The following is a 7,783-nucleotide window of genomic DNA, read 5'->3' as shown; positions in this document are numbered from 1 at the left end:
TTAATCCCCTTTTGAAAGAACCCGATAGCTCTCCTGGTAAGTTAACCCTAAGAAATCACCGAGATCTCCCATTGACCCTCTTCAAAACACCCAATTCACGTTCAAACGCTTTTCCTCACTCCGTTAACAAAATAACCCTCCAATTAATGAATTATGACAAATTCCAACATCAATGTTTCAATTTCTTCCCAACCCTACTTGTCGCTTACTTCAATCACCTATTTGGAGCCAACTTCTGATAATGGCCGTTTTCGTAAATGAAGTCTCCGGCCTTACTAATTACTTTCGTGATCCTTAGAGTGGGGGCAACTCTCCACTCTCCACAATTTCTGGAGAGTGAAGAGTTGGGGTCGGATGCTTGGTCGGGGAGACTCTTCACTCTCCGCAATTTCTGGAGAGTGGATAGTTATGTTCGGATGCTTGGTGGAGGCATTTCTCTACTCTCCACAGTTTTTCGAGAGTAGACAGATGGGATTCCTGACTCAGTAAAAAATGACCCTAAAGGGTTTTGACCCTTCAAGCTTCTGACCCTTATGACTCCAATACCGCAAATCTGTTGACACTAGGATATTTTGTCCCGAAAACGTTTGGACCCTTATATTTTTTGATTCTCACGTTCTGATCCTTGGATTCTCAGACCCTTATTGGTCCTGACTGTTGGATATTCACTCTAAAAATTTGAGACACTTAACAATGTTGAACCGTCAAATAATCCGACCCCAAGTATCCTCTCTCCAAAAATTGTGAAGAGTGTAGAGTCGCCCCTACCAAGCATCCCACCACAACTATCCACTCTCCAGAAATTGCGGAGAGTGGAGAGTCGCCCCCACTCTAAGGGTCACGAAAATAATGAGGTGCAAATATTTGACGGTTCAACATTTTTAAGGGTAAGAAATTTTTAGGGTCAAAATAGTACTGAAAAGTACTAAAAGTACTGAAGAGTAGGGAATTGGCCCTGTAATTTCAACTCTCCACGAGATCTCACATTTTTCTCCACTCGTATAACAAATAGAGAATCGGACCATCCACTGGGTCCGCTAGGGTTGCGTCAAAAAAAAACTATTTCTTGCTCTTTTCAATTTTTTCGAATAACTGGATGAAATTTTCTATTGAATCGTCACTTTTTACAAATGTGTGCGCAACAACGTCGGGGAAAAACTCCGGTACGTTCCCGTTAACGGTAGCCCTCTCCAGTGTAAATCAGTAAGTTGAGAATAATATCATTGAAAAAATTCCCACTCCGGTGCCAGATTTCGAGGACACTAAATTATTACTTCAAAATTTTGCCGGAAGAAGGCCACGAACAACCGAACCTGAAGTGTAGAATTCCTCACGTATTCATCATCAGTAAGGCCGGAGAGTTCCTTTACGGAAACGGTAGATCATGCGAAGTTGGCGACAAATAGTGATTTGAAATGACCGATAAATAGGGAGGGAAAAAAAGTTGAAAAACATTCTTATATCTCACATTAGAACATCCCAAAAGTTGAGAAAGAGCTCTCGGTTTTCCCCCAAAATCCTAAAGAAAACCTAGACTCATCCCGAAATTTAAAAAACAACTTTCGGCTTTGCCCCAAGACCCTAAAGAAAGCCTAGACTCATCCCGAAAGTTGAAAAAAAACTCTCGGTTTTCCCCCAAGACCCTAAACAAAGCCTAGACACATCCCTAAAGTTAAAAAATAACTCGGTTTTGCCCCAATACCTCAGAGATAAGATAAAATAATCCTTAAAGTTAAAAAATGACTCTCGGTTTTGCCCCCAAAACCCTAAAGAAAACCTAGACTCATCTCTAAAGTTGAAAAATAATTCTCGGTTTTGCCCCCAAGACCCTAAAGAAAACCTAGACTCATCCCTAAAGTTGAAAAATAACTCTCGGTTTTGCCCCAAGACCTTAAAGAAAGGCTAGACTCATCCCGAAAATTCCAGAATAACTCTCGGTAGTAGGGTAACCAGGCCGGAGCTGAATCAAAAGGGGGTGGGGGAACCCCCACCACAAAAAAATGATGAGGGTGTGGTGGGGGAATCCCCACCACACAGTGATGTTGAGGATGCGGTAGAGGTTCCCCTCACCCCCAAGCGTTTTATAATAAAGGGCTTCTTTTCAAAAGAAGGATCTTGATTGTATACTCCCACTCTATATGAATCCCCACTTGTGCTTATGTTCTCCACTCCTCCAATCCAGATTCCTTCTTCAATGAGACAGAATTGGCTGACAGTATGCTCAAACCATTCATTGTTATCAACTCAATGAAACTTCATAGCTCTATCCAAGAGGGAAAAAAAGTTCATTTCGAACATCCATCGATTACGTGGAATTTTGCTTATCGGGTATCCCGCAAAGGACCTTGGGAAGCATTAGAACGCGATAGTGCACGTTTCAAGCGCAGAATCGAGTTGGTTAGTCATAAGTTCAATTTAATACTCAGTGCTGACCATCGAAGGAAGATTTGGTGGGAACGCTTGAGTCTGCATTATCGACGGCTCCAAAATCATGAAGAACTTGAATCCTGAAGAATTGATAGAGTTATGTTGTCTATCTCCATATGCTTGTGATGAGTCCGACATTGTAAATATTTGTAAATATTTTGGTGATGATGTACCAGCGTACGTCTACGACTTCATTTTTGATTGGGAAAAATTTCGTCTCAATTTGCGAAGAATTAAATTGAAGCGAAAATGGTCAAGGAAGGAAGAATCTGAGAGTAATAGAACTGATGAAATCAAGCAGAAGTGTAAGATGAGGAAACTGATGAAACGCATCGATGAAAGAAGTTCAACACCTGTGGAATTGAACGCAGAGTGCTCTTGGCATCAGACGAAGGATATAGAATCTCACGAGAAAGTAGACATACAGGCGACAGTAAAATGATTTTTAATATGAATTAATGTAGAGGATTGAAGGAATGTATCTTAGAGCTACAAAATAACAATAAAGGCACTTTATATATTTTAAATCATTTTATTCATATTCAATCAATTCACCACCTTTTCTAACACGTTTCTACATTAAATTCACATTAGTTTCCGCACATTCGCGCTAAGGGGGTTTCTGTCGTCCATGTTGCCCGTCGAATGGAGGAGAAAGCACAAGTTCTCGAACACTCCACTGCACTTGGGAAATTGGCGCTGGTGTCACCGGGGACTAGTAATTGTTACGTACCGAGCTGGTTCTCTGCTCATCCAGGTTGCGGGTCATTTTTATTACTAGTTTTCGCGGCGGAAGTTCGAATTTATGATTAGATAGTTTCCTTTATTTATTTTCATCAAATGGTCGTTTATAATATTTTTCAAATACGTTGGAAAGGAGTATTATAAATAATAATCTCTTGAAAGTATTATTATATTTATCATCGATTTGATCAAAATACGAGAAGTATCTAATCATAAATTCGAAATTTGCTACACAAACTAGTAATAAAAATGGATCGTCAAAGGACAATAGCAAAATAAGACACTATCGCCAATTTCTGGACGGGAAAAAGGAGTTCAGGGTTTTCGCTGCCAACTCAACGGCTCAAGTCTGACCGTTCTTGCTGGGAAATAATGATGAGAACCCGAAAATATGTATAATAGCTCGTTGCTATGGGCACATTTTCGTAAAAATATTCAGCAGATGACTTTAATAATGAGATAGGTGGAAAGCGGATGAACGATTTATATAGTGTAACTAAGGACACTTTTCGTTTAAACAATCGCGTTCGGCAATAATCGAAGAAAAATATATTGTGGGTAGTGGAAGGGGAAGTTGTGTGGTGTATAGATACGTGGTAGCGCTTGTCATCATCAGTTCATTTTATTTTATATAAAAAAGGGGCGACTTGGCCGATACGCTACCGCGTATCTCGATGTCTGATACAGTAAAGTCATAAATGAGGCTATCTGTATCTGTATAGAGTAATTTGCTACAATCCTGAAATTTTTTCTTCACATAATTATAATGAAATTCATAGATATACGTCTTAGATAAGTCTAATATTGAGAATCCAACGTATATTGGTCTATTAAAGAAACCTTTCGTCTGATTCATTTCAATTATTAACATATTATAGTCCAATATGGTGCTGCTATGGATATTCGCTTTGGCTATCAGGGATTTTGCACCATATCGACCATGCCAGTGTGTTACCAACTTGACATTCTTCGGTTTCCTTATATTTTCCATGGTTTTACCGCAAACCGCATTATTCATTAGTTTGTAAAAAAAAATTTTAAAGTCTTTCCTCGATTCCTTTCTCTTTCCCATATTGAGATCTATATACTTTTTCAACCACCGATCTTGTTTGAATTTTAAAATTCTACGAATTTTTGTTAATTTCATACCCGATTCCAATGACTATTTCAAGTTCACATAATGCGTTATATACCTACTATTTGAGAACAATGTAGTCATTAATTTTGATGTTTTACTCCCTGGAGCTTTGAAATGTTCAAGAAAAAAAGAGGTAAATCTTTATATAATTCATATAGCTCTGTTGGATATTCCAAATCTACTTCACAAATATAACCAATAGGAGCGTTATCTGGCAAATTAGATATGTCAATGGTAAGGTCCTGCTCCCATTCAAATCCGCCGTATGGTAAATATTGACACATCGCAGCACCATATAAATTATTTACTTCAAAATACATTATGTACGTTTCGTCCATTTTCTAATTGAAATGTTCGGGTATATACCTATTGTTCGTTTCAGCATATCGATTACTACATTGAGCTACCCCTCCACGAATACCTTTTTCTATGAATCAATGCATTTCCACATCGTTTAAAAGTTCAAGTTCAATTTTTATGTATTTGAGCATAGCATCGAAGGAAAGTCCGGGTGCGGTATAGTAATGTAATGGGTCCAATTAGTATGTTGAAAAACAACTCTTCCGAAAATTCTCGAAGACGTCAGCCAAGAGAAGTACATCTGTCTTGAGATATAAGTCTGAATACTCTCCTAAAGTTTTTATATTGAATGTTTTCCATATTTTATCAGCATGCTCATAATCTTCATTTGAGATATGTTCATTACTCAATTTGGAATAAAAATCTGACTTCATTGGTAGCTCCAGATCATTAAGTTTCTCCCAACTATTGAGGTATTCATATGGAAATATACCTTTTTTAACAACCAACTGAAATTTCTCTATGGAATCACATGATTGACGAGTAATTAGTTTGTCATCATCGGTCATGTACGATGCTAATTTGTCGAGACTGCTAGCCATAAATCTGAAGGAATCTATAAATCTCAAATTTACCTTTGTTTCTGGAACTCTTTTAGTGAAAGAGATGTATCGCTCTTTATTGATTGGAAGTAAATTCACTCTACCCTTGAACTTGGTAGCAATGGCTTTTATCATCAAGTGTGCATCATATCCAGACATATTATGGAAGACTAGAGGTATATCATGTGATATTTTATAATTGATATTACACCCTGGATGTGCTGGACCGCGAGATTTGCCTGTAAAATGACAATGATCACGATGTTTGATGTCATCAGGTGAGAATTTTTCTTGACAAATATGACAACATTCTGCTGTATTATAATCTTCCACTTGGATAACATCAAGTTCTTCCATTGGTATATTTTCTTTTAATTTCTTATCAACCATGTGAGCTAAGAATTCTCTGGAGTTGTTCAACAAACCAATTGATGCAGTCAGGACTCCGTCTGACGTTATACTCTGATAGTGACATGTCATAGCTACAATGTAAATAATAGGCAACACTATATGGAATATGTATGTTCTCAGAAGCATTATCGTCAGCTGTGGATTCCAAAAGGCATTCGAGATCAGAGTAAATGACAAACGGGACGAACTCTTGGAATCTATGATTTTTGAATTTCAAAATAGCGTTTTCCTCACAGTCCGTTCAATGATTTTCATAAGTTCTCTGGAGGTGGAAATGTGACAAGCATCTATCACATATCCACGTAAAATGCTCACTTTTCGAGAGTTGTTTACTCAATAAATTTGAAAGTTTTTTGGTATACGCTGCAACGTAGCCAAATAATTATAAATTATTTAACCACGTTGATGGCGTGTATTTCAATGCGGTCCATTCACGGAAATAAATCAAAATACATTAATCTCCTGTTCATTAAACTCGGAATACCAGTATCGTGAAGCCAAAAGAATTCTCACAAAAATAATAGTTTCAGGTGTTTCAATTTAAAGAAAAAGAGTGAATCCTTGGAAAATAATAATATTAGCAATTTATTCAGTTAATTTGAGCAAAAATATCTTTGAATTTCGGTACAAATTTGTGATAATTCCACGTCTGGAATTATCACCATTCATCCACACACGTATGACTCACTATCTTAATTCCGATTTAGATAATAAATTATTGAATAATCTATTCTCAATCTTTTCCAAAAACTCCCAGTTAAATAAATCAAAATCAATTGGTATTCATTGGCTTTGTAATCGCAATTGCTTCTATCCGCTACATGCTCGTGGAGCACGAGGTAAAAATGGAGACGCCAAGTACGCAATACTCCCAAAAATCCCAGATAATGCGATTTTGACACTTGCTGATCTTCCCAAATTATTCTCACAATTTATTCCAGTTTATTTATTATAAAAATACCGCGGAATTAATCCCTTCAACACTCGGATTTCCACCAATTCCCAGAATGCTCCAAATGTACTCACAACTCGTGGGATTTTTCCAGTTAAGCAAAACTCAATCTTTTCCCGCCTCCAATCTGCTCCAAGTCTTCGGGAAAACGTCAGGCACTCTTGGGTAACCCTCCGGGAAATGTTCACTTCACTTAAGTGAACTTAGCTAACTTAATATTAATTTAGATTTAAAGTGTCACCACTATTCGATATAACAGGGGTGACGGTACGATCCCAAGTGGTCCAATATGGCTGCAGAATGTCCTGGCCGTCTTCTCCATTCCGTTAGTTCCACTCCAACCAATAGGAAAATTCCACTCGTCAAGTATCTCCCTTCCCGGGTCAACTGGCGGGGTTATTAATGATGACCCGACATCTAATGTCCTCGAGATGAGGGTTGAGTAGCACTTTCTCTCCATCCCAGTTCTCTCATTGGCTCGGAGTTCATCTCCCGCGCCACAGGTGTTCGACATTTGCATTTTTATTGACTTTATCGTGATCATTAATCGAAGGGTCAGGACTCTAGTTTATCGACCCTATCTACGACAGTATTATTATTTATTTCACCGTGTGATATCCCCATTGAATTGATGGAGGTTATTTTATCTCATTGGTCACTCGGGACGTTCATTCTCCTTCAACAGTGGATATTTTCTCCTGTTGGCTGAGTTAATTCATCCCATCAACCTTGGATGTTGTTTTCCCCGTCTCCCCGGCTGCACATAACCTCTCAGCTGTCACCTCCGGCTTCTGGTAAGCACTCTTCCCTGACTTCTGGCATTTGATCTCCTGGCACCTAGTAGTTTATGTTCGTACCAGTTTCATAAATATTTCTCCACGCTCCAGCACCAATCCATCTGGCTTCCCCATCGAGGGCCTTCCTCAACGAGTGAAACCCCCACTGTCAGAAGGTCGTTGTTTAGCTCCAGTTGTCCAGTGCTCCCAGTCGTCTCGTGGTGGATGTTCAGACGTCCCAGTCTCCCAGGTTGTCGAGTGAATTTTACAACATTGTTTTAGAAACTACAGAGGAAGGAAGGTAGAACTCTTTTGGGTTCGTTAATTTTTCTACTAATTAATCCGGTTATTTTCTGTTTTATAGGAACGAGGCTTGCCCTCGTGACAACGCAAAGTGAAAAATCGGCATGTCAGTATCTGGTTTTGTCATCCA

Source organism: Diachasma alloeum, unplaced genomic scaffold (genome assembly GCF_001412515.2).
Source record: "Diachasma alloeum isolate Michigan unplaced genomic scaffold, Dall2.0 Dall_scaffold_00772, whole genome shotgun sequence".
NCBI classification, from domain to species: domain Eukaryota; kingdom Metazoa; phylum Arthropoda; class Insecta; order Hymenoptera; family Braconidae; genus Diachasma; species Diachasma alloeum.
The sequence above is the reverse complement of the archived record's forward strand: the minus strand, read 5'-3'. Positions refer to the sequence as shown.